The 27,842-nt window shown below is 45.5% G+C and overlaps 1 protein-coding gene across 3 annotated transcripts in view; it reads right to left on the bottom strand.

The window, feature by feature from the left end:
• The window catches only part of PRLR (prolactin receptor), an 850,394-nt gene that overhangs the window by 342,284 nt on the left and 480,268 nt on the right, over positions 1-27,842 (bottom strand). The gene's annotated exons all lie outside the window — the stretch shown is intronic.

A 27,842-nucleotide genomic window follows, 5' to 3' on the forward strand; every position in this document is an offset into this window, starting at 1 on the left:
ATTCACATTTACTCGTGCACCTCAAGGTTATACTGAGAGTCCTAGTACTTATAGTAGGGCTTTGAAAGAGCAGCTTGATACCCTTGGATTGCCCCCTACTTGTTTTTTGCTTCAATATGTTGATGATTTGCTTTTAGCCGCTGACTCTGAGAGCTCTTGTAAAGAGGGCACTGTGTTGTTGCTCATCCATCTAGCTAAGCATGGTCACAAAGCTTTGCTTAAAAAGTTTCAATATTGTTGCCAGGAGGTCACCTATTTAGGCTATCTCCTGTCAAAGGAGGGAAGAAGATTGACACCTGAAAGAATAAAACACATTTCTGGCATGTCTGTCCCAAATACACAAAAGGAAGTTAGAGCCTTGATAGGTATGGCTTCTTACTGTAGGTTATGGATCCCAAACCTCTCACTAGTGATAAAACCGATGTTGGCCTTGACGAAGAAGGGTATTTCTTTGCCATTGCTATGGAATACGGAGCATCAACATTCATTCGAGTTGCTCAAGACTGCATTATGTTCGGCGCCAGTTTTGGGCACACCGAACTATGAGAAGGCCTTTGTGTTGTTTGTGCATGAATGTGATGGATGTGCTTTGGCTGTATTAACGCAGGAACATGGAGGGAAGAATAGGCCATGCGGTTACTACTCTTCCGCCCTTGATCCTGTTGCATGCGCTTTGCCTAGATGTTTGCACGCTGTCACTGCTGCTGCTGCGTCTGTAAAACAGAGTGAGGGAATGGTCCTAGGCCATGATTTAACCCTGAAGGTGCCTCACTCTGGAGATATTCTATTGAACAAAACCCAAACGCAACACCTCACTTCCGCACGACTGACAAGATATGAATTAATCTTGTTTGCTCCCCACATTCAAATTAGGAGGTGCTGCGTTCTTAATCCGGCTGACCCCTACCTTTCCCGCAAAATACTGTTTGCGGTGACGAAGAGTCACATGACTGCCTGTATACTACTGAACAAGATACAAAAGGCAGAGTTCATTTGAGGGACACTCCTTTGGATAACCCACAAGGGGAGCTGTTTTGTGATGGCTTCTGCTTCAAACTACTGGATGGTACATCCACAGCTGCTTATGCAGTCACTACATTCAGGACGGTTGTGGAGACCAAGAGAATTACGCATAACTCTGCGCAGGCCGCAGAGATAATAGCATTGACTCGAGCTTGTGAGCTTTCCGAAGGGCTAACAGTAAACATATATACTGATAGCCAGTATGCCTTTGGGGTGGCTCACAACTTTGGGAGACTTTGGTCAGAGATAGGGTTTTTAACTTCGCATGGCACCAAGATCCAACATGGCTCCCTGATAGTACAATTGCTTTCAGCGCTTGCGCTCCCTAGTCAGCTAGCAATCATTAAGTGCGCAGCACATCGCAAGATTATAGATGATGTAGGGAAAGGGAATGCTTTCGCTGATCAAATAGCTAGACAAACTGCCGCTGATCTCTTCACGGAGATGTATGTTTCAAGGGAGACTATAGATGACTATGCAATGGATGAGGGTGTTGGGTCTGTACGGGATATCCAAGCCGATGCCACATTAGAAGAATCCAAGAGGTGGGCTGAGGGCTTGGGGAAACTCGATGATGATGGGTGTTGGGTGGACATGGTTGACGGGAAATGGTTGCTTCCTAATGAATATATAGTAATGATGGTTACCATGGCACACGGTCCCACACATTTGTGCGCTCAACAGATCACGAGAATGTTAGAGAAAGTCTGGGTAAATGATAAGATTTCAAAAATTGCCCAGCATTATATCCAGAATTGCATGATTTGCCTACAACACAATGTGGGAAAGGGGACAGCAACTCCAAGAGGTAGCTTTGGGCCTCCTTCTGTCCCGTTTGAAGTGATTCACTTTGACTTTATTGAAATGGAGCGATGTAACAATCTAAAATATGTCCTTGTGGTCATTTGTGCCTTTAGTAAGTGGGTTGAGGCTTTCCCTGTTAAAGACGCTACAGCCATGACCACTGCAAAGACCATGTTAAAGGAATTCTTCCCACGGTTCGGTTTGCCGAGAGTTATCTGGTCGGATAATGGTCCGCATTTTATCGCTGCTGTAATTCTACAGTTATGTACGTCATTGCAAATTGACAAACGATTCCATTCGGCCAGACATGCTCAGAGCACCGGATTAGTGGAAAGACACAATGGTATCATAAAAAACAAGCTCGCTAAGACGTGTGCCGGCACCAAACTAAAATGGCCGGACGCCTTACCGATCGTGTTACTTTCAATGCGGACAACCCCTCAAGCTAAGACTGGGCTCTCTCCATTTGAGGTGGTAATGGGGAGACCTGCCAATATCTGGGCTCTTCCGAAGCCTAGGGCATTGAGGAATGTAGAAAATGTATTGCTTTCAGACTATTGTAGCCAGTTGACTAAAAACTTGTATTTCATTTATCACCAGGTACGAAACGCTTTACCCGCGCGATACGAGGGCCCAGGCCACAGTATACAACCTGGAAGTTGGGTTTTGGTCAAATCCTTTGACCGATCTTCCTGCCTTGCACCTCGGTGGCGGGGCCCGTTCCAGGTCCTGCTGGTCACCCAAACAGCGGTGCGTGTCGCAGGCCGGAAGCATTGGATCCACGCGACGCATGTCAAGAAACTTCCTCACCCAGTGCCACACGTTACAGAAGAAACAGAACCCCTCACTAACACTGCAACCAATGATCCCAAAGCAGTGAGTAGCACTGAGAGTGCGTCGGAGAATCTTTCTGAGCCCGTGAGGCTTGGGGAAGCTGCCATTTTGTCTCCACACTCTCCGAAAATTTTGCTCCCAGAAATTGCTGTTCCAACTTCACTTGCCTCTGATACGTTGCTTCCAACGGGAAGTGACAACATCTTGTTCTCGGATCAAACAATACCAGGCACAACAAGATACAACTTCCGACCACGAAGATAGACATACGGCATGGTTTTGCTGTGCATCTGATAGACATACAGCACGGTTCGGCTGTGCATTCAAGGAAGGAAAGGATCATCAAGGGCTTGCTTTTGCCCAAAAAGTTGAGGAAGGGGATTCTGTTGGCTAGGGGTTGTTGAAGGACTAAGAAGCCGTGCGACCGTAGTGTCGCCAGCAATGAACATTGGGGTCATCGATTGAAAATCTACAATGCCTGCTACCGCCACCGCTGCTGCTCGTATTGGACTTATAAATAAGGGGGTGACCAACTCGGACAATGAACAATGTGCCTGAGCCCCGAAAACGTATTGCTGTGTTTTTATGATAATATTTGGTTTTATAATAGTCACTGTCTTAGGCCTTTGGTATTTCGAAGAAACTCATCCTTTAGAGTCTTTGCTGCCGACTGAAATTGTGCCCACTGTTCCTACAGCTTTTGTACATTTGCATACTCTGTCACCTAGGGACTCACAGCATAGACAGAAGTATCACAATAATACCTTGTTGCTTATAATGAATGCAACACATGCCATTTTTAATAAGACTAATTGTTGGGTCTGCTCACATTTACCGCAACATGGGGATAAGGGGCTAGGTTGGTATATTCACCCTTTACCTTTGACAACTGCTTGTTATGCTTCACTTAGAGCACTGTTCTTTGGCCGATGGAACGATAGCATCTCGGGGAACTTTGATGGCACTAATTTGAATAGTTTTGAGAAACGTGTTCTGACTCCCCTGGGATGCTCGCTTTTCGCAAATAGGAGTAAGCTCAATATTGCTTCTATTAGGCCTTCTGATAGACTGTCTCGTCCATTCCAATCTTTGATTTCCTTTAAAATGGCTCCGATAGGCAGTAAGGATGCCGTGCCTCCTTCTTATACTGTTAACCATAGTCCCGATTCAGTTTCTTTCTGCATACAGAGGAACGGCACCCGGTCAATGGGAGATTTTAAAGGTTGTGCCAACGTTGTAAATTTGACTGGGGAAGACAGACCTTTGTATGTAGGCGAACCTATCTATTTTGTTTGCGGTAATTTAGCATTTCCATGGTTGCCCAGGGATTGGCAGGGAACTTGTTATCTAGGAATCCTGTTACCTGGGGTGTTTATAGCAAGTACTGTAGAGGTTTCGAAGGCTCGTCCACGGCGGGACGAGAATGGCGACACTCCAGCACAGGTTTTAGGAGATGTAGCGAAATCATTCTTTCCATTCTTTGGGCAGATAGCGAATTCCGAGGATATCAGGAAACTAGCGAGAGTACTGGAGAGAACCATCAACCGGACCACAGATATACTCTATAATATGACTTTAGAGCAGAAAGCGATCAGATTGGTAGCGCTTCAGAACCGGATGGCATTAGATGTCATTCTGGCTGAACGTGGTGGAGTATGTAAACTAGTGGGGTCCGCTTGCTGTGTTTTCGTACCGGATTCCTCCCCAACTATTTTTAAGGCAATACAGAATCTGCACATTCTTAGTTCAGAAGTGCATGTTCCCGAGGAAAATTGGGTTCTTAGCGCTTGGTTCTGGGACTTCTTTCGGTCTTGGGGTTGGAAAGTGCTTTCAGTCTTGCTGATTATTTTGGGAATTCTGCTATTTCTTTGTTGTTGTATCCAATGTCTACCAAGTATATGTTCAATGCTGGGGGGATGTTGCGCTCAGGCGATAGCTACAATAGGACATAAAGTGTATGCCCCGGATAAAACCTCTAAGGAGTATGTACTGAAAGAGATCTTAGTAAAATATCTAATGGCGATAGATATTTCTGACAGCTATTCAGGGTGTATGGACGATGACACATGGAGTTATTTGCAGGGAGATCAGAAGTAGTTTAGCACTTGGCATAGGCCAAAAGGAGGGTTTGTCAAACTAGAAATTATATCGTGCCTCCTATTGCTATGAATATATGTATATTGGCCTACGCCAAGTTGCTAACAAGCTGCTTATAAACTACATGTGAATAAACTCGCATTGCAAGGTCCTGACCTTAGAAACCATGTAAACTGTCATTTTGGGTCAAGTCGCCATTTTAGGTTTTCTTGCTCTATAAAGTCACCATGTGAGCTAAAATGGTAGCCTATGTTATTCAGAACAGAACTCGATTGTCATGATCTCTGTACAGCTAATGTATAACTTGCCTGCAGGCCACTTGTTAGGGTCATGAGCTGAGACCTTGTCCTTCTGCTGACCTGTGTGCAATGGATTACCTGTATCACCGAAACTGATCTATAATTGAATGAGAACACCTGCTTAACTATATTGTATAAATTAAGTCCCGCATTGTAATGTTAGGCCTAGAGCATACATTATTACCATTTCTTCTTGTTAATGTATAAACCTAAGATGAACTAGATTTGACCTGGCAAGGGACCCTAGAGCAGTAACTTATTTATGGAATGGTTAACCCAAAGGCGGGCTGAACAGCAGGCTTGAAATGTATAAAAGCCTGACTGTTTCAATGAATATTTGCACTCACTGAGCACACCGAACCACGCCGGAGTTTGCTGTGTTGTATTGAGGGTCGATAGCTATCTGAATTTTGTTCTGTTCTTTTGTAACTGGATTCAGTATAAAATAAAGTACTTTGTATGTTCCTTTGTAACCTGTGTTTGGTGTGTTTCCTTTTTGGTTACCCTGCCTCATATTATTTCCTTGTTTTCACAAACCTTTGCATCAGGTCTACTTTGACATCTACATCAACGACATACACATGTCGACTTTTGTAGCAAGTCAATCTTTTACTGTGTTCCTATTTACATGGATATCAGAAGCCATGCAACCATCTTTGTGAAGCTCAGCTGAAAGTGAGCAGCTCAGAGATGCAGTACACATTCAGTCCAGTGTAAGCTTTGTTTAGCATGTCCGCCGCCGAGGAGACTGGGCAAGAGTTAGGCAGACACACAGATCAAACAACGCATCTCCTTATTTTTGACCTCCTCTTCAGTCATTTACGAACATTATCACTGTCCTCACATTTATCACCAGTGAACATTTTACTAAACATTCTCTTTTCGTATTTACAAAGGATTTGCATATTCTCCATGTAATTGTTGGCTTACTTCTGGTCTTCCATAGCTAGAGCCCTTTTTTATCTGAAATATATATCGGCTACTGTACCCTCTGCCATACATAATAAGGATTTGGGTTGTTTGCCCGCAACGGAAAAGTTCCTGGTGGAAAAGACTGTAGCTAACTTGACCAGTACGGTCAAACAACCCAAAGTTATTGCTTCCCCAACATACCCCACAAACACCTCTACCCTTACTTACCTTTTGCTTTTGGCAGCACACTTCGTTGTGTGCCGCCGACTCCCTGCAACACTGTTCCCTTCACTTATGTGCTTGGGCACCGGCGCCGAAGGGTCCTTTCCTTTTGTATTTATTTTTTATTTACCTACTTTATTCCCCTATGCTGGGGACACCCCGCAACTTCCAATCCGAAAATGTCGAACATGGTGAGTGGGGTACACCCCCGCAACCCCTGCTCCTCATGTTCAGTATTTTCGGATTCTCAATGGAAATGCCAAAAAAGACTCTATTCCTTTGTACGAATGGTACAGGCCCTTTTCTGTCTTTTGTACCATTCGTACAAATGGATGCAGTCTTTTTGGACGCTTCCCATAATAAGGCTGTTGCAAGTCACCAAGGTGCTCTGTGACCAAATAGAGGAACAAAGCAGAAAGCATAGCTCCTTTATAATGTTACAGGTGACCTGCAATACCTGTATTACATATGATAGGGGGTATTGTTACTTATAATAAAGGGCTGCGTTGCTATGCAACGGCGTCTTGCTCACTCTAATGGGAGAGATGCTTCCCGTGTCGATGCATATAGCTCATGTAGAATCCGCGAGGATGAAAGAAAACACCATGAAGCAGTTTATAATGTGGTGTCCTCAGTTTAATACAGTGCGCATTTTAGGGACTTTTTGGGCTTGAAAGCAAGTGCTAAGATTGAGATGCATTCTTGCACTCCTGTGTTAAGCTCGAGCAGTGAGCAAAATAACTATGCTACTATCAACAGCTCCTTATAAACAAATGTTTTTATGACTCCACTATGTCACGTGCATGTATTGCAGAAGAAAGGGAATCTGAAAAGTTATTCAAGGCTTCCAATGAGTGCTCCAGTGGCAGATGGAATTCTTCTCTGTGTTGGCTCAAGCAGCAGGCAATCCTTCTCATGTCCTGAGCTGCTACAGTGACAGGAGTCTTCTAATGTTGCTCGTTTAGCAGAGTAGTGATGGCACTGCTGGACTGCGTGCTATGGGACGCAGCAACCCAAAGCCTATGCTGTAGGGACACTGCAAGTCACTAAGAAGTTCTGTGAGCGAAGACACGAAACCACAGGCGAGATGACTTGCAACCAGTGGTCGAAGTGTACGAAAAGAAGTAGTGGAGCTATGTTCCCTGCCGGTCTGCCCCACTCTCCACAAACCCTATCGCTGCACCCCTCCCACACACAGTCGAAACCCCAAACAAACACATCTATTATTTAAGGGAATTTTCAGTGCAGTGCACTGAAGTGCAAGCTTCAACTTCTTTCTACACATTTATTTTAAAACTAAACCCTTCCGGAACGGTTTCTTTTTAAAATAAAAGTACAGGAGCACCGCTCCCGACCGCTCCCGCCCACTTCGACCTCTGCTTGCAACATCCTTATAACGAACGCATGGTTCTGGGCGCCTAATCCGACTGGCATTATGATCCTTTAGAATGTCTGCGCATTGGGAACTGAGCATGTGCGGCGCTATCCTGACCTTGAGACCCAACTAAAGGTCTGTGTGGGAAAAGGAAACTGCATCAGAGCACAGCGCTGGGACCCCAACGGAGAGACTGACGTCACAGCCGGTCCATCCTCACATCCACATTCAGAAGCTGAGTAAAGCACTATACTTGGTGCAATGTTGCATGTTAATGTTGGGGTGAGTGTTGTGAAAAACCAAATGAGCATCAAGCCCAGTGTGCATTATGTATGCAAACCTATTTGTCAAATATAGTAAGCTGTGCTCACTCTCGTGTTCAAAAAATGCACTTTGATTTATGCTAAAGGCAGCATTGAACCCTCAATTGGGTTATTTACCCCCTTCTACATTCTCATAGGGGTATTTGGCAAGAGGATAATATGAGTGGGCTAGACAGTTAACCTTCCATCAGAAAATAATTTGTATAGTCGTTCTAGGTTTTGAGAAAGTGCTTTGATCAGTAAAAGAAAACATGTATACTGGTTTACTGGAAGAGATTATAATAAATGAACATTGGAAAATTGTCAAAACTGCCCAGTTACAAAGTTGTTACAATAAAAGCATTTCCTTTTTTGTATAGCTTCATTTGCAAAAAACACAGCTGCCTCTTCCTCCCCCCCCCCCAAGATACCTGTTTTCTTTTCTTCTAGTCATGAAGCTGCCGGCAACAGCTGTAGTGGCTTTAGCAACAATTTCACTGGCAATGAGACTCTTACCCACATAGAGGGGAAAGAGAGAAAAAGAGGGGAATGGAGAAGGAGTAGAGAGGGGAGTGAGAAAGCGAGAGTGGGGGGTAGGGAGAGAGATAGGGGATAGGGAGAAAGAGAGAGAGAGGGGTAGGACAGAGAGGGGGTAGATAGGATATAGAGGGGCAGGGAGGGAGAGAGGGACAGAAGGCGGACGGAGAGGGAGAATGAAGGGGTATAGAGAGAGAGGGAGAGAGAGGGGATAGGGAGAGAGAGAGCGGGATGGGTGGGAGAGAGGGAAGAGAAAGGAGAGAGAGAGCGACCTAGATTGGCATATGAGGCGCGCCAGGTACAGCTAGTTTCTTATAATAACATTGTCATTTTTTACAAGAAATACAGGAGCAAAAGTAGGTTCCTCCAATTTTACAACGTCGTCCCCAATTAATGGACTCTTGTGCCTTTTTATCCGTTCAATCGTCTTTCCTCGACTAAGCCCCTTTCTCAACTTGTGCCCATATTTATTTATTTTTAAGTCATTTTCTTTATTGTCTTAAGGGTGTGACACTTTAAATAATGTGCTGAGCTTGTGAACAGAAGGCTGTTTTTTGCTTAGCATGCCCCCTGCCGGTGTTCAGGCACTAGACGAGCTAGCAACAGTCCTTTCCAGGCGTTGGCATGTACTTTGCTAGAGCCTTGCAGCCTGTAAGAGGGTCTGCCTGTGCCATGTCCTTTCACTGCACGAGATTGTCAGGAGCCATTGAGACTGTGTTTGGGGGCCCACGAGCTCCTTCAGGTGGGAGGCTCTTCTGTAGGTTCATTTAACGTTTCCTGTCCTCGGTGGATTCTTTCTGGAAAGGTCTTTGAAGCAGTGCAGGTTATGTTCTCGAGTTCCTTTGTCTCTTTTTTTTATTTTGGTGGATGGTGCTTCCGGTGTATGCCATCAAAGGAAGCAGAATGATGTGTGCTACCATCAAACCAGGAACTCAAGTCCTTTAAGTGAGCTTTACTTAAGCAAAGTACGGGTAGTACTTTCGCATGGATATGTATAGCTCAGTGGCAACGCGCGTGTATAGCTCAGTGGCAACGCGCGTGCATAGCTCAGTGGCAACGCGCGTGTATAGCTCAGTGGCAACGCGCGTGTATAGCTCAGTGGCAACGCGCGTGTATAGCTCAGTGGCAACGCGCGTGTATAGCTCAGTGGCAACGCGCGTGTATAGCTCAGTGGCAACGCGCGTGTATAGCTCAGTGGCAACGCGCGTGTATAGCTCAGTGGCAACGCGCGTGTATAGCTCAGTGGCAACGCGCGTGCATAGCTCAGTGGCAACGCGCGTGTATAGCTCAGTGGCAACGCGCGTGCATAGCTCAGTGGCAACGCGCGTGTATAGCTCAGTGGCAACGCGCGTGCATAGCTCAGTGGCAACGCGCGTGCATAGCTCAGTGGCAACGCGCGTGTATAGCTCAGTGGCAACGCGCGTGCATAGCTCAGTGGCAACGCGCGTGTATAGCTCAGTGGCAACGCGCGTGCATAGCTCAGTGGCAACGCGCGTGTATAGCTCAGTGGCAACGCGCGTGTATAGCTCAGTGGCAACGCGCGTGCATAGCTCAGTGGCAACGCGCGTGTATAGCTCAGTGGCAACGCGCGTGTATAGCTCAGTGGCAACGCGCGTGCATAGCTCAGTGGCAACGCGCGTGCATAGCTCAGTGGCAACGCGCGTGCATAGCTCAGTGGCAACGCGCGTGCATAGCTCAGTGGCAACGCGCGTGCATAGCTCAGTGGCAACGCGCGTGTATAGCTCAGTGGCAACGCGCTCGTCTTGGAAGCAAGACGACGCAGAGGAACACAAGTTTGATCTATGGGTCCATGCTTAGAAACCTCTTCGGTATTCAGAGCATTACATTATAATTAACACTTTTATTTCAGTTTGACTTTCATCACTGTAAGCCTATGTGGTCTTGGGGCCTGACAGATGGTTTATCTTCCTAGAAATGCCAAATAATATTGCGACTAGTAGTTGTATTTGATTCTTATTACAAGCTAGTTGTGACATCATTAGAATATTGATATCTGTACCCCGCCAACCTAGAGTGCTCTCTTTCTATCTGTCTCTTTTATTGTATATTCATAAGGCGCCTATGCACAATGGCCCTCATTACAACACCGGCGCTGAACCATGGCGCTATTAGCACCATGGTTGGTGCCGGTGTTGTAACGGGTCCGCCATGGTTCAATGGGGAATTACCACCCCATTCCAAGGTTGGCGGGGCGGTAATTCCCCATTGAACCATGGCCCTTCCCCATTCCCATTTTCGCCCCATAGGGCTATGTGGGAATGGGGAAGGCACTAAGTACGGTACCGCATATTGCGGTACCGTACTTAGCACCAAGGTCCCTTTGCGGGTCCCTAATTTAACAGCTGGTGTAGACCAACCGTTAAGGTCGGGTCCCGCAAAGGGACCTCGTAGTAAGGCGCTAAGTGTTTAACTGCGCCGCAGCCTTTTACGGCGCCGTTAAACACTTAGCGCCAGGGTCGTAATGAGGCCCAATGTGTTTTCAGGTGCCACAAGAGAAAGAAGGGGGAAAGGGAACAAGGAGTTAAAAAAGAATCAATAACTGTCCTGCTAGGCCTTGTGACATTCGCTCGTGCAAGTGCAGCAGCAAGAGGTGCGGGGGTAGCGGGGTAGGGGGGTGTAGGGATCTTGGGGAAGGAGGGCCCAGGGTTAGGCAAGTGCTAAGGGGAGCCCAGGAGGACAAGTGCCAGGCGATCACTATCAGGTGCAGGGAAAGGGGTGTACCGGACTCGAGAGTGGTGCCAACCCTCCAGCTTGGTCTGGGAGGGGACCCAGAAGGGCAGTGCTAGATTGGGCGGATGATGAGGTATACTGGGCGAGGGGGTGAGGGGCCTAGTGCCCTGTTATTAGCAAGGGAGGGCAAGAGGGAAGGAAGTAGAGAAAAGCACGGTCTTGAGCCGCTTCCAGAAATTAAGATCTGGCTCAAGTCTGAGAGAGGCAGCGAGGCCATTCCAGAGGAAGATCTACCACCCACTCTCTGCTTTGAGAAATGTCGGGTCTGCAGAGAGTTGGAGCTAGAGGTCTCAAGTGCTCTAGCCGGGAGGTATTTAGGCAGAGGCTTAGACAGGGTAGGGCCTGAGCGAGCAAGGCCCACCCAAAATCAGTAAATGTCAACAGCAGTAATGTGTGGGCATTTACAGATGTTGCTGTCACTGTGGTGGGCACAACTATATCAGCACCATGCCCCACTAGTTACACAATCATGGCTACGCCTCTGCATTTAGGGAGAGAGAGTTTGATGTTGTGGGGTCCCAGGCCCCAGAAAGCATTGTGGATGATGCAGAGGGTCTTGAATTTGATCCTTGCAACCATCAGGAGCCAGTGGAGACATATTAGGTAAGGAGAGATGTGGTCCCTGGGCTTGACGCCAAGGATAAGTCTCACAGTCCTATTCTGGATTAGTTGGAGGGGGCGAAGTGAGGAAAGAGGCAGATTGAGGAAGAGGCTGTTGCAGTAGTCCAGCCTAAAGAGCACCAGGGATCTGGAGACATTAAGCTCTGGGGGAAGGTTAGGAATGGGAGAATGCCTCTGAGGAGGTGAAGCTGAAAGTTGGCCTTCTTGACAAGGTGTATGATGTGAGGGGAGAAGGAGAGAGAGGGGTTGAAGATGACACCAAGGTATTTAGCCTCACAAGAAGGGGAGGGGAGGGGACCCAAGGAAGGTGGCCAGGGAGTGGGAGGGAAACAGGGAGCAGGCGTCCCAATTAGAAAGATCTTAGTCTTACTAGCATTAAGGTAGAGATCATTAGCCGTGCACCATGCCTGAATAGCAGTCAGGCAAGAGAGATGAAGTAGAGGAGGTAGAGGAGGGAAGCTTGAGGGAGAGCTATGCTTCATCGGCATAACATTGAAAGTGAGGAGAGAAGGTGCAGATCAAGTGGGCCAGAGAAGCAAGGTAGATATTGAAGTGCCACAGTGATAGGATAGATCCCAGAGGGAACCCACAGGTAGAGTGTGAGATTGAGTAGAGGTTTGGGCCCAGTTGCACCTGGTAAAGTCCGTTGGATAGGAAGGAGGTCAGCCAAGCCAGTGCCAGGTCTGTGATGCCAAGAGTATCACAGAGACATTATATGAGGGTGGCATGATTGACTGTGTCAAAGGCAGAGGAAAGATCGAGGAGGATGAGAACAGAGTGAGAGTTGTAATCAAGATTTGAGGTCTTCACGGGTGTTCAGGAGTGCAGTTTCCGTGCCTCTGGATGCTCTGAAGCCAATCTGGAGATAGCCAACAGATTCTGTGTGTTGGATCAGTTGGGGGATGACCAACCTCTCCAAGAGCTTGCCCAGGAAAGGGGTGATGGGCGATAGTTAGCTGGACAGGAAGGGTCAGCAGTCAGCTTTTTCTAGGAGAGAGAATGCACAACAGAGTGTTTGAGGGGGAGTGGTAAAGAACCAGTGGCAAAGGAACGGTTACAGAAGTCAGCCAAGGCAGGGGCAAGAGGGTAGATGCTGTCCTTGATAGTTTTGGAGAGACAGGGGAGCACCTGTTTGGAGGAGACTTTCATAGAGCAGAATACTTTAGAGACCTCATCCGGTGCAATGGGTGAGAAGGATGAGCCTATCGGGGAGGGAGAGAGGGGGGGCCAAGGGATGCAAGAGAGGTGGGGGTAGGAGGGAGTAGCGGAGAGGACATAATGTCCTGAGTTTTGGTAGTGAAGTGGGAGGCCAGTGCAGTACAGAGGGCCTGGTAGGGGAGAGAAGAAGTGGAAACTCAGTAAGATTGGCAAGTTTCATACAGAATTTGAAAAGTTCAGCCGTGTTATCGGTGGCCCCAGAGATGTGGGCTTGGACATGGGCCCTCTTCTTAGAGCTGATGGCTAGTCGGGATTGCCTTTGGAGCAGGCGGAACACCAGTTTGTCAGAGGGCGTGCTTGAGGCCTGCCACTTCCGCTCAGCGACTCTGCACTTGTGTTTCTGAGAGGCCAGGTCAGAGTCATACCAAGAGTTGCACTTAGAAACAGGCTTCATGCGGATCCTCATGACAGGGGCAAGGATGTCCAGGGTGTTGGAGATGGAGAGATGAAGGTTAGCAAGAGCTGAGTCAGTATGAGAGTCAATAGCAGGGGTGAGAGGAGGAATGACGGTGGCGGTAAATGCATAGACTGACACGTGTTTCCTCAGTCAAATGACAGAGAAGGAGATTGGCACTGTGGGCAGAGGCGTAGTCGGGGGGCCCGAGTTCTCCAAATAAGAGGAGAGCATTGTCAGACCAGGAGAGAGGTGTACTGAGAGGGTTAGAGATAGGGATGTCTGTGAAGATGAGGGCATTGAAGGTGTGTCCGGCTGAGTGGGTCGGACCAGAGGGAAGAATTGTGAGGGAAAGAGAGTCACAGAGGTCACAGAAGAGTGTAGTGGCCGAATCAGGGGGGAGTCAAGATGAATGTTGAGGTCTCGAAGGAGGAGAAGCTTGGTGGATGAGGTCAGGAAAGAAGAGGCGAGGTTGTTCCATTCTGAAAGGAAAAGGGAGATAGGTCCAGGGGGTCTGTAGATGGTGGCGAGAGCGCGGTAGAGGATAGGAGAGACACCAAGCCCACAGATGAGGCATTCAAAGGCTGAGTAGGATTGAGTGGGTATGATGGTAGCAGGGACCCATTCAGGGAAAATCAGGGCCACTCACTTTGTGAGTGAGAATCAGGTTGCCAGGTACGTGTTTGATAGAGGCACCCCAGCCGTTGCTGACAGCTGCAAGACCAATGAGAGACCACGACAGATACATTGGGGGTTGGCTGCGATACTGTGCAAAAACCAACTATTAAAAAATGGAAATTATAGAATTGCACTAGTTTTGTATACTGTGCCTTTTAGAATTTTACAAAATTAATTTATAATCCTCACTTCCAGACTTCCAGCATATATTTTAGTTTTAATAAGAACATTGTACTTGTTTTTACTGAGAAAAGCACATTATCAAAACCTTCACTAAAATTGTGAAATATTTTCTGATAGAACGCTATCAGTCCAAATTGGGCAATACCCCTCGGACAGACGGGGACTTGACAAACAACACCTGTGAGGATTCCAGCCTGCTTTACATGAATCAAAGAGCATTATGGGAACATAAATTTAACTATAGATGTTTATCTTTAAAAAATATGTTTGTGATAAAGGGGTCACATGCTTAAGTCACTAAATAGATAATGCTCAGATAATGCTCACTGGGCTTAATGCTCCTATCTTTTTTCACAATACTCACCTTAACATTAAACTTTTAACCATATATACTTCTTTGTACAGCTTCTGGATCTAGATGCGAGGATAGAATGGCCATGACACAAGTCATTCCAGTGGAGTCAGAAGACTATGTAGATATAATCGTTGATGTCTTGCAGGGAGAACTACGTCAGTGGTTGGTTCTTGCAGTGGTAGGCTTTGTAAAAGCTCTGGAATTAAGAGATTGCCACAACATAAGCAATCTATGACCTCTTGTATTTCGGAATGCTAGACTTATTGGTTTTGGGAGGATTTATTTGTACAGTTCTTTTCTTTTTAGTATAAGAGCATACATTGTCGTGAATTAGCGTTGTATTGATGAAATAAGGATACGTGAATTAGCGTTGTATTGATGAAATAAGGATACGTGAATTAGCATTGTATTGATGAAATATGACATGTTTGGAATCACTTTGTTGTGAATATTTTTAGGTATGATATGTGAATTAGTATTGTATTGATGAAATAATGGCATGTTTTTAATTGTTCTTTTTGTTATGCATTTTTGATGAAATGTCTTTCATTGAAGACTGTCCTGAAAGGAATTTCATTATTGTATATTTTATTTCCTTGTATTCTATTCATGTTTGTTAATGGCAAATGTTGCCAAATAACAGAACACAAAATAGATAGTCTTTCTTCCCCCCACCCCCACGCACAATTTTAGCTAGGGTCTCAGCGTAAGAAGGCTGTGCTCATGCTCAGTTTCAATGCACAGACATCCTAGAAGATGTAGGCATATACAGTGCTGGTCATTGGGCCGGCTCTCGGCGGATCCGAGATCTAGCACCAGATGTGTAGCCGATCTCGGGATCTGGCCAGAGTCAACCGCCCAAGCCCATGAACCGCGCTGTAAAAAAGAAAAAAAAAGCGCCCGCGACGGCAGCACTGCCGTTTTGCCGTTTACCTTTGGCACTGGTGTGTAATGCACAATGCTCGCTACATGTACAACTGAAACGAATCAGTTGTACATGTAGCGACCATTGTGCATTACACCAAAGCCGGCGGTAAAAGGCAATGCTGCCGTTGTGGGCGCTTTTATTTTCTTTCTTTTTTTAAGTATTCATTTGATCGGATGGCCACTACCAACCCCGCCCCCTCTAGATCACGCCCCCTCTGGCACCGCCCCCAACGCCGCCCCCACCTCGGCCCTTGTGGGATCCCCCACCACATTTTTTCCATTTCCACCACTGGGCATATATAGGATGGACAGGAGTTTATCAAATAATTATAGACACACACACATGTGCACATGTATTATAAAGACATTGTATACAGGCTTTTATATGGATATTGCAGTCTGCCATATATTATAAGCTGTATAAATCCACAAATGTTTCCTTGAAACTAAATCAAGAACACGTTTAACACTCAACAATATATCAATCACGTCGATTATTTCCTTCCAAAAGGAATTTGTCTTGTGACCAGTACATATAGATTTGACTCCATGTTCCCATTTATACGCCAGCCTTTCCCACCCCACTACCCTCCTAATTGCACTTAATGAAATAGCCAACGTTCTGTTGTCCATTGAAGTCTGTAAATCAATCCTTGGTTGTGCATCTTTTAATTGGTCTCTGAACATTAAGGCACGTTTTGGGTGGAAAATGGCGCACACATATGAGAGATGTGGCACACAGCTGTTACAGCTTCAATGGAACTGTGCATGATGTCCCACATGACGGGATTAAGTGGTGACTCGAATTAAGGGTCTTATGTCACTAGTTGTGTGTCATTAGCCAAACAATGACACACAACTAAAAGCTAGGAGCATGTGGGGCTGGGACTGCTCACTCTGATAACATGTAAGAAACAGTGATCACATGTTTGCCGAACAAAGACCATGATGAAACTCCTATGGAAGCCACACTACTAGCTCGGACGGAAGCCAGGTGGTGAAACTCATATGTATGAATTAACCTATGACTGCATTGTCATGCCACCCCTGTCCTCCCCGTTCATCCCGCCTTTTTGCAATGCTATACATCATACATCAAAGACACACAATGCAAACTGGTGCCTCCACTGTAGAGTTAGGGAGAGCTGGAAATGGGCTTTTCACTTCAATCTCACAAAGTGGCAAGTGGCGGAGCCAAGCCCAACATTCCTCACCGGCTCATAGACTACAGCTGTGGTGCCGTCAAGCTTTGTTATCTGATGCGTATTTATCTGGAACAGGCTATTAACTGGCACCGTCCCTTGCCATTGATAGCACCTTTCTAAGTGATGAAATGCAGGATAACCAGCTTGCAGAATCCAGATGACAGAGTTTCTGGATCGTAGAGCTGGAATAAATATCACCGAAGTACAGGAAACGTTGTTCTGCTGACATTCAGCTTTGTTTCTTCTCTCTCCACTTATCTGGCACAAATGGTTCCCCAAAGGTGCCGGATAATAAAGCTTGTATATTGTTGCCGGTCGCTTATGTATTGTTTTATTTACAGGGATATTTCAGATTGCCCACAGAGAAAAGGAGAGGAAAATCCGTAGCACGTGCAGTCGGGCACTGTTCGCCCCCGCGCCCCATATATAACAATCAATCTTTAGCTTACTGTGCATGAATAACTGGGACCAAACCAAACTCGTCTTATTGCGGCAAAACAAGGCTGCAGCGTATTATGACATTGTAAACCCCTAAACAAGCACACCTTAACTACTGGACCATCCTTCGTGTAAACCCCTAAACAAGCACACCTTAACTACTGGACCATCCTTCGTGTAAACCCCTAAACAAGCACACCTTAACTACTGGACCATCCTTCGTGTAAACCCCTAAACAAGCATACCTTAACTACTGGACCATCCTTCGTGTAAACCCCTAAACAAGCACACCTTAACTACTGGACCATCCTTCGTTCCTGGACTCGAGGCATCTTGTGCTCTTAGACCAGTCCTCCTTATTTGCCAGATCTGTAGCCACTGCACCACTTCACCTTCAACTCTACGGACCACCCAGACGAGAAGCCTCTTGACATTTAGTCTAAACCTGCAATACCTCGACCGCCCCCCTTAAAGCATTAAGTCCGACATCGACAGCCAAACTGTAAACTACTCAACAACTTGTCTCAATACCACAGAAGCATAACTGCCAGGGCATATCCCTGTTCCAGTTAATTACAGAGAATACATCCATAATTAACAAGCCAAGTACTTCACCTCCAGTTACATGCTTAACAACTCTTAACTACAACCGGCAGGATATGCCATACACCTGGGGCTCCCTTCTGGGTCCACCTCCCGGCAGGCAGCCTGACCACAGCTCACCGAGAAACTAACCAACACGCAGAAACAAAGCTCCAAACACCAGGCTCCGCCTCTACACCACATGACACGTGTAAGCGCCCAGTCCCGTTCAAGCTGGGCTCTCTGGCAGGCTCCTATCTGGCTCTGAAGGGGTTGACCATGAACAGAGACACATGACAGCACATGCAGCACCATAGGGGAAAACAAGGGGCAGGACCACCAGGTTAGTGAAAAGCATGCGTCTGGACATGGCTGCTAAGCGTGCACTTCTCAGATGGAGTGCAGGCTATGGAGCTGACGATGGAAAACGTCCGATAAATGAAGGAGGCAGCAGGGTAACCCCTGCGGGGTCATGCCGCCGGGAGCTGGGGCCCTCACCCAGAAGGGCAAAGGACGAAAGGGCGGGACGGCGCCAAAAGCCGAATGGCCCAAAAGCCCGCGAAGGGGAAACAAAAGGAAAGGGGCGGGGCTTGCAGGATATAAGCAGGCGGGACCAGGGACCAGGCAGCTCGCTCTTGCTCTGGGACCCGGTCGCCGTCACCTGAAGCGCAAGGAATTTCGTTTGGAGCCCAGCTGATCGGACCTCGGAGGGTCGGGAGAAGGAGAAGCACGAAGCGGCGGCTGGAGGAGAAGACGAAGGACTGGCAGCTAGATCGCCCGCCCAGCAGAAGGAAGGAGGATCAGCGGCAGAGCAGGCGGGATCGCGCAGCCGGTGGAGGACAGCCGGCGGGCGTGGAGGAACGGCCCAGCCGGTTGGGAGCCGCGGCGGTAGAAGCCAGAAGGAAACGGAATGGGTCTTCGCTCTTCTGGACCAGCGCCTCTTGGGGGCCTAAACGGCGGGGGCGTCTGGTAGGAACAAATAAGGCTCAGCTTCCCCCCCAAAACAAACGGTGCTCTCCCCACCCACGGACCCCTGCACGGGCAGGATAGGAACAGGTACAATGGGTCGGGGGAGTTGGGGGCCTACTATACCAAGTACAGGGGGAAGCAAAGGAAATCCGGCAAGCAAGCGCCACACGTACAGAATGGGGTCAATAGTGTGTACAAATACTTCTGTTGTCATGGAAATAAAACTGCGGCCAATTTTGCCAATTGAAATCTTGTGTCATGCCAATTCATGGGGGATAAGAACAGTGTGTGCATGCGCAAAGATAGGTGGGAGCAAAGGCAAATGGACGGCTGCAGGGGTTATTGTCCTCTGAATGGGTGCAGCACTGCTTTGCCTGACTATAGCCCAGCTTCCCTGTAATGTCATGCATACTTCACAGTGCTTCATTTAATGAGCGCTGTTGCTGAGTTTCCTTTTGTTTCATCCATTTAAGCCGGCAGTTTTAAGTCAGCAGAGCAGTGATTATTTTGCTGTGTAAACCCTACCCCGCTTACTTTCTTTTGTTAGCTGTCGAATGCACTCAGTAGGGCAGAAGGGAGTTGTTCTCGTCAGTCAGTAACGATGATTCCGTGGCAAGGTTTACAGAGAAGTTCACAAAGCCTAGAAAAAGAGGTATTATACAGAAGACGGACAGCGCCGGCTCAATGTATTGTTTTATTTACAGAGATATTTCAGAGTGCCCACAGAGAAAAGGAGAGGAAAATCCGTAACAGGTGCAGTCGGGCACTGTTCGCCCCCGCGCCCCATGTATAACAATCAATCTTTAGCTTACTTTGCATGAATAACTGGGACCAAACCAAACTCGTCTTATTGCGGCAAAACAAGGCTGCAGCGTATTATGACATATTTACAACCATAAACTACAAAACACACACATACATGTTTTAATAACAGACGATCAGCGGCCCTTTTCGATCAGTCTTTCTCTTCATCTGCACAGCCCTTCAACCTTTGACCTATTCTTATTCATCTCCAGTCATCTCACTTTTTCTCATGCTCACCTCTTTACTTTGCACACTTTGGTCTCACTCCCCCAACCTCCCGGAAGCTCCCGCTCTGGGCGAATCACATTGACAGCCGCCATTATGTGGGGAGCGCCATTATGCTTTTCTTTCCACCAGCAAGGATGGAAGCTGACAACCAAATGGGGAGGCGCACCACTTTATCTGACCTCCCTGCCCCGCTGTGTTAGGCTAACGGGGGCTACTTACTCCTGGTCGTTCTTGTCCTCTGCCAGCAGGTTAGTTTTGGCACTGCTTGATCGCCTGTTTAACCACCTGCGGCACTACATGAAAACATATCCGACTTCCTGACATAGAATAATGTTGGGGTGTGGTTGGCGGAGCAAAGTTCTTCTGCCGCAGGGGGTTGCACGGTGGTGAAAGAGACCAATCCCCCTGCATCCACTTAATTGAGATGCCCCACTGGGGCCTCTGATGTCACCTGTTGGAGGTTGCGAAGATGCCTTCGCCCCCCAATCAGGTCCTTCCACATGGCAGGGGGCTTCCTCCCTTTCCTGCTCCAGAGTCTCTTTTTATTCTGCTATTTCCACTTCCCACTGGGTCACTCTATCCGTGGCCCCTGCTTCCTGTCTTCTCCAGAGGAGAAGGAGGCAGGGGTGCTTGGCCCCTCGGCCATGTTAAGCTCTGGCACCTCTACCCCCTTCTTCCAGGGGGCCGCACCATATGCATCTGTCACGAACATCTGGGTACAATCGGTTCAGTCAGTGTTGAGGGAAAGGAGTGGGAGAAGAGCAAGCTCATCTAAATGCAAAACAAAAAAGCGAGATAACAAAATAAAGGGTGAATTGAGAGGATTAGGAGCAGTTGCACGAGCATAGGAAGTCCAAAGGAGTAATGGCCACCCATCTGTTGAGGCCAAGAGATTTCCTGAAAGGAAAGTGGTTGTGTGTTCAAGAGACCAATCCAGCCATCTGCCAAATAGCTGCCACCGAGGAATGCTATGGAATTCAAACCCAAGACTCTGCTTCGCCTTGCAGGAACATATTTTGCCTGCTTCCTGTCATGGGTACGTTGGTCCATTGCTCTAGTAGTCTCTGCGAATGAAGCAGCGGATTTTGAGGTGCATACAGGCTCTAACAGGAAGCTGATGGAGAGACTGAAGAGCAGGCGTCACGTGGCATCTGGGTCAAAGGCCCGAATTGAGCCCAGCTGTTTTGGACCACATTGTGAAGCAGATATGCTATGGAAGCCCTTGGTTATCGCTAAGTCGTTGTGCTTCCTGCATCATACGTAGGGAGGTTGGAAGGGGAAGAGGGTGCATACGTGTCCAGTCAACAGGGCTGACGCCTTTGCATTTTCTCTATAGCGACAGAAAGCCCCTCCTCCCTGTCACTGAATACGAAGAAGCAACCCAGTGAAGCGAGGCAGGCCAACGACTCTCCAGAGGGTTTGGAGTCAGCCTGCTTCCACCATTCATTTGCTGGTTAATAAGGGGGCGCAGCGGTGCATTTTACTGGCCCTTTCTAAAAGAAATATGGGAAACCCTCATAGTGTACGACATCAAGGGGTTCTGAATGCATGAGATGTTTGCTACAGTGAGTGAAACTGTACAGCTATCTTACCAACCTCAGGATTCATCCCTCTACTACTGTAGAGCTGTCTTACCAACCTCAGGATTCATCCCTCTACTACTGTAGAGCTGTTTTAGCAACCTCAGGATTCATCCCTCTACTACTGTAGAGCTATCTTACCAACCTCAGGATTCATCCCTCTACTATTGTAGAACTGTCTTAGCAACCTCAGGATTCATCCCTCTACTACTGTAGAGCTGTTTTAGCAACCTCAGGATTCATCCCTCTACTACTGTAGAACTGTTTTAACAACCTCAGGATTCATCCCTCTATTACTGTAGAGCTATTTTACCAACCTCAGGATTCATCCCTCTACTACTGTAGAACTGTTTTAGCAACCTCAGGATTCATCCCTCTATTACTGTAGAGCTATTTTACCAACCTCAGGATTCATCCCTCTACTACTGTAGAACTGTTTTAGCAACCTCAGGATTCATCCCTCTATTACTGTAGAGCTATTTTACCAACCTCAGGATTCATCCCTCGACTACTGTAGAGCTATCGTACCAACCTCAGGATTCATCCCTCTACTACTGTAGAGCTGTCTTACCAACCTCAGGATTCATCCCTCTACTACTGTAGAGCTGTCTTACCAACCTCAAGATTCATCCCTCTACTACTGTCTTACCAACCTCAGGATTCATCCCTCTACTTTTAAACACTTCAACATTGGAAGTGAATCCCCTGTTACTGGCCAATATCGCCTCAGTACTAACACTGCAGTCTCTGAAAGTGACTGACACCTCAATTGTGTTATCTCCAGCAAGTTTAACACTGCGCACAGGTTCATTTAGGGTGCAGATTCCGAAATCTAAATACGTAAATATCTTTACGCCCCCCCCAGCCCCTCCGCCCCCGCATTGCTAAAGAATACTCAGGACCTATGCCAGCCGGTCTCCATGACACCAAGATCTGAATAATTCCCATATGTTGGTATGATGGGCGCAGGAGCCCATACAGCTTTGCAGGAACCGATGGAGATCTTCAGGCAGGTGGTGGCAATGCATTGTGCACCGAAGTAAATCACTGCTCTCCCCACATGCAGATCCCAGATGATGGCCCGTTGACATATGCCACCGCTCCATTGGCCAATTAGTAATGCACACAAAAGGTCCACCACCTACATATTTAGCAACACATCTTCATATAGGGGTGGACAGATGGCATCAAAGGGCATCATCTTGCAAAGAGTACATCTGCCCACACAGGTACAATGCCTCCCTGTTCTTCCCTTGACCTGCAGGAGCGGTTTTTGGCAACGCTTTTCCATATTTGCTTGTAGCTCCATCAGCTCTGTGATATCTGTTTCATTTGCTTTTCTTCTTTTGACCAGAGCATGAGCAAGAGAACACAATGTTCTCAAAAGGCGCCATTTGTTTATCGGCAGCTTAATGACCTCAGAGAGTTGCTGTGCGATGCCGCTGACATGTACTAGATTTATAGCAAAATACTAATAAGTTGAGCTATTAAACACTTGGCAATATTGCACTATGTTGAAGTCGTACAACAACTACGTTTTGGCAACATGATTTATTAACATCTTGTGACACAAGCAACCCAGGTCATAAGGCAGGTCATAAATAAAATGTGTTTAAACAGGTATTGTGTTGTACCTTAGCAAAGTGACTGCCAAATATTTGTGAGTACAGTATCCTGTCATACCGGTTCTTTTGTGTTTACTTAATGTGCACAGATACCAGCATAGCCTACCAGGTCAGCCAATTATGTGAAGCATGGACCATGTGTCAGAACCTTGATTACTGATCCTCACTTCTTGCTTAGGCTCTCTGACCGCTCCATTCCATTTTGAGCTCTGCTGTTAATTTTCTATGCCTGCTCCCTTTCCGTTCTCATATTTCACACTATCTTACACTCGTAATTAGCTCTCCATCCCTAATCCTCCTCCATTGTGCTACTTATGCATTATTTTTAAATGTGTTCATGGCCTTGCGCCTTCCTCTCTTTTAGCTCTGATTCCGTTTACTCTCCTTGTCGCACCCTTCGCTCTTTCCTTCTTCTTATTGGTGTTGTCATGACTGCCAAGAAGAGAGGCATACATTATAGACATCCTTCGAAGTTTTGGCAATATTGGAAGCTTGGAGGAAGACTTAATAGGTTCAACAGAGCTAGAGTTCATGGGAAAGGACAAGCAGACACCAAGCTACATGGGAGTCAGGGTACAAAAACAAGATGGCGTCCAACAACATCACTCAAAGTTAGGCCTAGGTAGTGAAGGGTATCACTTCTGGGATACAGGTTTGCAGCATAGAAATCAGATGGTAGCCTGAATATCATTGCTTAGAAACATCTCAGTCAGCTTAGGCGTGTGCTTATAGTGCCCTAGTCTTCCCACGCCAAACCGTTGCTTCAGTCTTCACTTTTCATCTGCTGGAGATTTATTTCTGGCCCTCTCACCCTTTAGTTAACTACAGTTTTTTTGTCCTTAAAACTCTGTTGAATTTTTCAGATAGAATCTTCCAGAAGTTTGGGCTTTTTGTTTTTCCTTGTTTCCTTTTTTTGAGGGATGACCTTCATATATAGACTAGCTTTTCCCCCCACATAGGCATGTTTTATTTTATGCTCTTTCCCTCCTCTGTAGTTTTTAGAACTGGGTCCTGGATCCCTAAGAATTCAGGTTTCTGACAGATTTGTTATATTGTGAGGTCCCTGCACATTGTATGAAGGGTTCAACATGTCTTGGTCATAAGAGTGCATTACTCTTCTACCAGTGTTTGGAGGTGTTCTTATGTGGCTCTCCTTATTTTCATTCTTTTCCCTAGTGGGCACCTGCCAATCTCGCATATATGTATAAATGGTTGACCTGAGGTCAAAGTGGAATCTGTTGGCCTAGAGTCTCAAAGTAACCACACTGTTAAAAATGGAGCACTGCTTTGTGTTCTGTTTTCTATTTATTTGATAGTGCATTGTTTTGTCTTTTTTTGTACAGTGCTTTGGTGAAAGCGCTCTACAAATTAGGATTAAATACATAAACAAAATATTTACTTAAATATGTGAATGATGTTTTAAAAAGTCACCTGTTAAGTCAGGACAGTTATAAGAAAGCTTCACTGACTTAATTTGCAAGTGATCATAGGCAAGTATGTGATATTGATAATGTTAGCGGTAACGCTACTCTACCCAATCATCCCAGAGGCAGAGGGTATAACGACAGTTCCAAATGATTGTCACAACATCTGCTGTGACAGACATTCACCATGAACCTTTGGCATTATTATGGGAATGAAACATATTTTCAATAAATTGACGCGAACTACCAAGGGTGCAGGTTTTTCATCCAGTTGTGCTAGTATTTACATAAAAAATGTGACAACACCTTTTCAGTCTAAATTGCGGAACGCAGGTGGGGCATTTTGGAAAGTATGTATTTTCATAGAGGTTCAACTCAACTGGTCGAATTCCCACCCTATACTACTGGATCCCAACCCACCATGTACTGTTTGGTGATAAAAAAAAGGTAAACACATTTTTTTTAAATGAGACGTGTTGAACCTCGATCAAAACACGTAAACTGGGAAAGGATTTATGAATAAATAATATTTTAAAAACTTGAAACCTCCAAAGGATCTTCTATATGCAGTTTTTAAATGGAAATCATAATACTGCCCTCCATAACACTTGTAGTAAATATTGGGAATTCTCAAGTATGCTTGCTTGATATTTTGAAACAGTAAAATCAAGACTGAACGTTCAGTGCTTACCCAGAGAAAACTGGAAGGTATGCGTGTGTATGCAGACTCCTTTCATCGACTTGCCACCACACAAGGTGCGTTGCATATTTGTCATATTGTTTCATATGCTGATTTTTTTAATAATACATTTAGAAAAAGTATAGGGCCATTAAGTAAACAAGGCTTTCAGGAAAGTAAAACAAGTCTTTGTGTCCGTTCAGATAAAGGGCATGTTCTCAAGCCTTGATCGTTATTCTTGCAACAATTTAGTCAGAGAGGAGTTTTTCTATGGTTAATACATAGGGTTCAAAATAAATATTTGACATTTGTTGAACATTATTTGTAATGTTTTTAATCAAATGGCCATGTGGTGTAATCTAGGTGGGGGAGTCCACATGCCAAATTCATTATTCAACACAAATAAGACCCTTCATTGAGCATGCAGATACTGACGTTTAATATATATATATTTTTTTTTTAATTCTTGTTTTAACCATAAGATTTTTACAAGAACATTTTTATAAGAAAATTTCAAACGTTTTCAATATAATAGTCTAAATAAAATTGATGTTCATATTCTTTAAAACATTCACAGATTTTTGTTATCTATGTGCACAATGTATACATATTCAACAACCCCCTTTTTTTTTTTTTTTTTTTCCACCCCCCTCGCCCTCTTCCTGTGTGTGTTTGTTTCCACATGTTTATAACGATTTTATATGAGTGCAGGGGTATCTAAGCACAATTTATTAAAAAAGTTCACTGATGCAATAGATAAACTCATATTTGCTGAGTTTAAAAGGAAAGCCCATCTCAAGGATGCCTGAACCGAAGCAACCACACACATATTTTTTGTTCCGAATATATTGTGTCTGATTGAACAAAGTGCTGTGCAGTCTATTAATAGATGTTTTAAGGTTTCTTTTTGAGACACATCAAGACAGAACCGGCAAAAATTCTCCGACAAGGGTATTTGCTTACGCTGAGCTAGGATGTCTCTAGTCAGCCATAAATTGAATCGTATTCGCATGAATGCACTACGCATGTATGGAGATGGTGACTTTAGCAAGTATTTTTCTGGGCATCTCATATTTTTATCCGGATAGAGGTGCGTATCAAAGTGTTTATATTTCAAACATGTTTCACGATTCGTCCGCCAATCGTGAATATACACTTTATTTTTTGCACGGACGGGATTCAGGATCAAGGTTTCAACATCAACATCTGTTGCTGCCATTATTCCATATACATATGTAGTCCATTTCACTGTAAATTTCTGAGGTGAATGAAATAGATGTTTTGCCAGGACAGCAATTATGGTGTCAGATTCAATGTTCGTTAAACATTTCCTGAGCAAGGCACAGAGCTGCCAATGATATCTGGCCCTAAGAGAAATGAGACCAAGTTCGTATCTGATACACGCAATGGGTACAGATTGAGGCAGATTCAAGAGAGTTCTCCAATATTTGGCTTAAATTTTGTCGAGCTCCTTCACATCTGAAATGTCTCGAGATTCCAGGCCATAAAGTATTATTGGTATCACTTTCTGCTGCCAATAATGTAAGATAGACTCCACTGAAAATTTGCCGTATTTGTGTAATATCAATTTGGATTGTGATATTGCAGTTGTCACTTTGCTTTGTAGTGATTGAAAATGCTCTGTTACTACTGAACTGGCTTCAAAATGAGTTCCTAAGTATTTATAGCTTGACACAATGTCAAGAACGATGTTTTTTACCCTCCACACAAACCTTGTTCTCTGAGATCGTTTCACAACGGAGGCTACAATTTGCGATTTTTTGATATTCATAGATAATTCGTTGTCATCAAAATAGATTGAGAGTACATCAATTAATTTTTGAAGACCCGTTGGTGTCTTAGATATTAGGACTAGGTCATCAGCATACCAAAGCGCTTGAATTGTAGAGCCATTCATTTTAGGTGAGTCAGAGGGTAGATTGAGGAAAATTTCTTGTACATCATGAATGAAAAAATTAAATAGCGCTGATGCCAGAATGCACCCTTGTTTTAATCCTCTCGATGTTTTGATGACTGTAGATAACAGGCCAGCAGTAGATAGACGTACTCGTATAGATGTGGATGTGTGAAGTGAAATAATGATGTCCATGATGTCTTGAGGACACTGAGCTTTCCTTAATTTTTGAAAGAGTTTTATACGGGAAACCGAGTCAAATGCAGCATTTAAATCTATAAATGCAAAAAACAATGAGGTTTTAGTTTGATGAGCTTGAGCTTTCAATGTATTGAGAATCATGAGGTTTACTGACGTCCCTAGCCCACGCACAAATCCAGTTTGATTGTTATCACGATGCTTGTGTTTGCATGTTCAGAGGTTAAAAGCCGATAACACTAGTCGATTAAAGATTTTACCTGGAGCATCCAACAGTGCAATTGGGCGATAGTTTGTTGGTGCCCAGCGATCCCCTTTCTTAAAAATTGGCACAATGACCGATGAGCGCCATGAATCGGGAATGCTGCGAGTTTTTAATATACGATGAAAGATGTTATTTAGAATTTTCGCCCATATCTGGGGATGTTGCTTAAGCATAACGTTGGTGATACCATCTGGTCCTGCCGCGCGGGAGGAAGACGATTTAAGAATGAGCGCCTCAATTAGGTTTTCAGAGCATTCTAAATTCCATGAGCCTGAGGAGTGAGATCCATGGTTATGTGTATAAAAGGCTTTATCCGAGTACAGTAGAGCAAAGTGTGAAACCCAAAGATTTTCTGGAACTCCATTAAGTTGTGATTTTAAATTATTCAAGTTAGAGTT

This window comes from Ambystoma mexicanum, chromosome 6p (genome assembly GCF_040938575.1).
Source record: "Ambystoma mexicanum isolate Mex_15411 chromosome 6p, UKY_AmexF1_1, whole genome shotgun sequence".
Lineage (NCBI taxonomy): Eukaryota > Metazoa > Chordata > Amphibia > Caudata > Ambystomatidae > Ambystoma > Ambystoma mexicanum.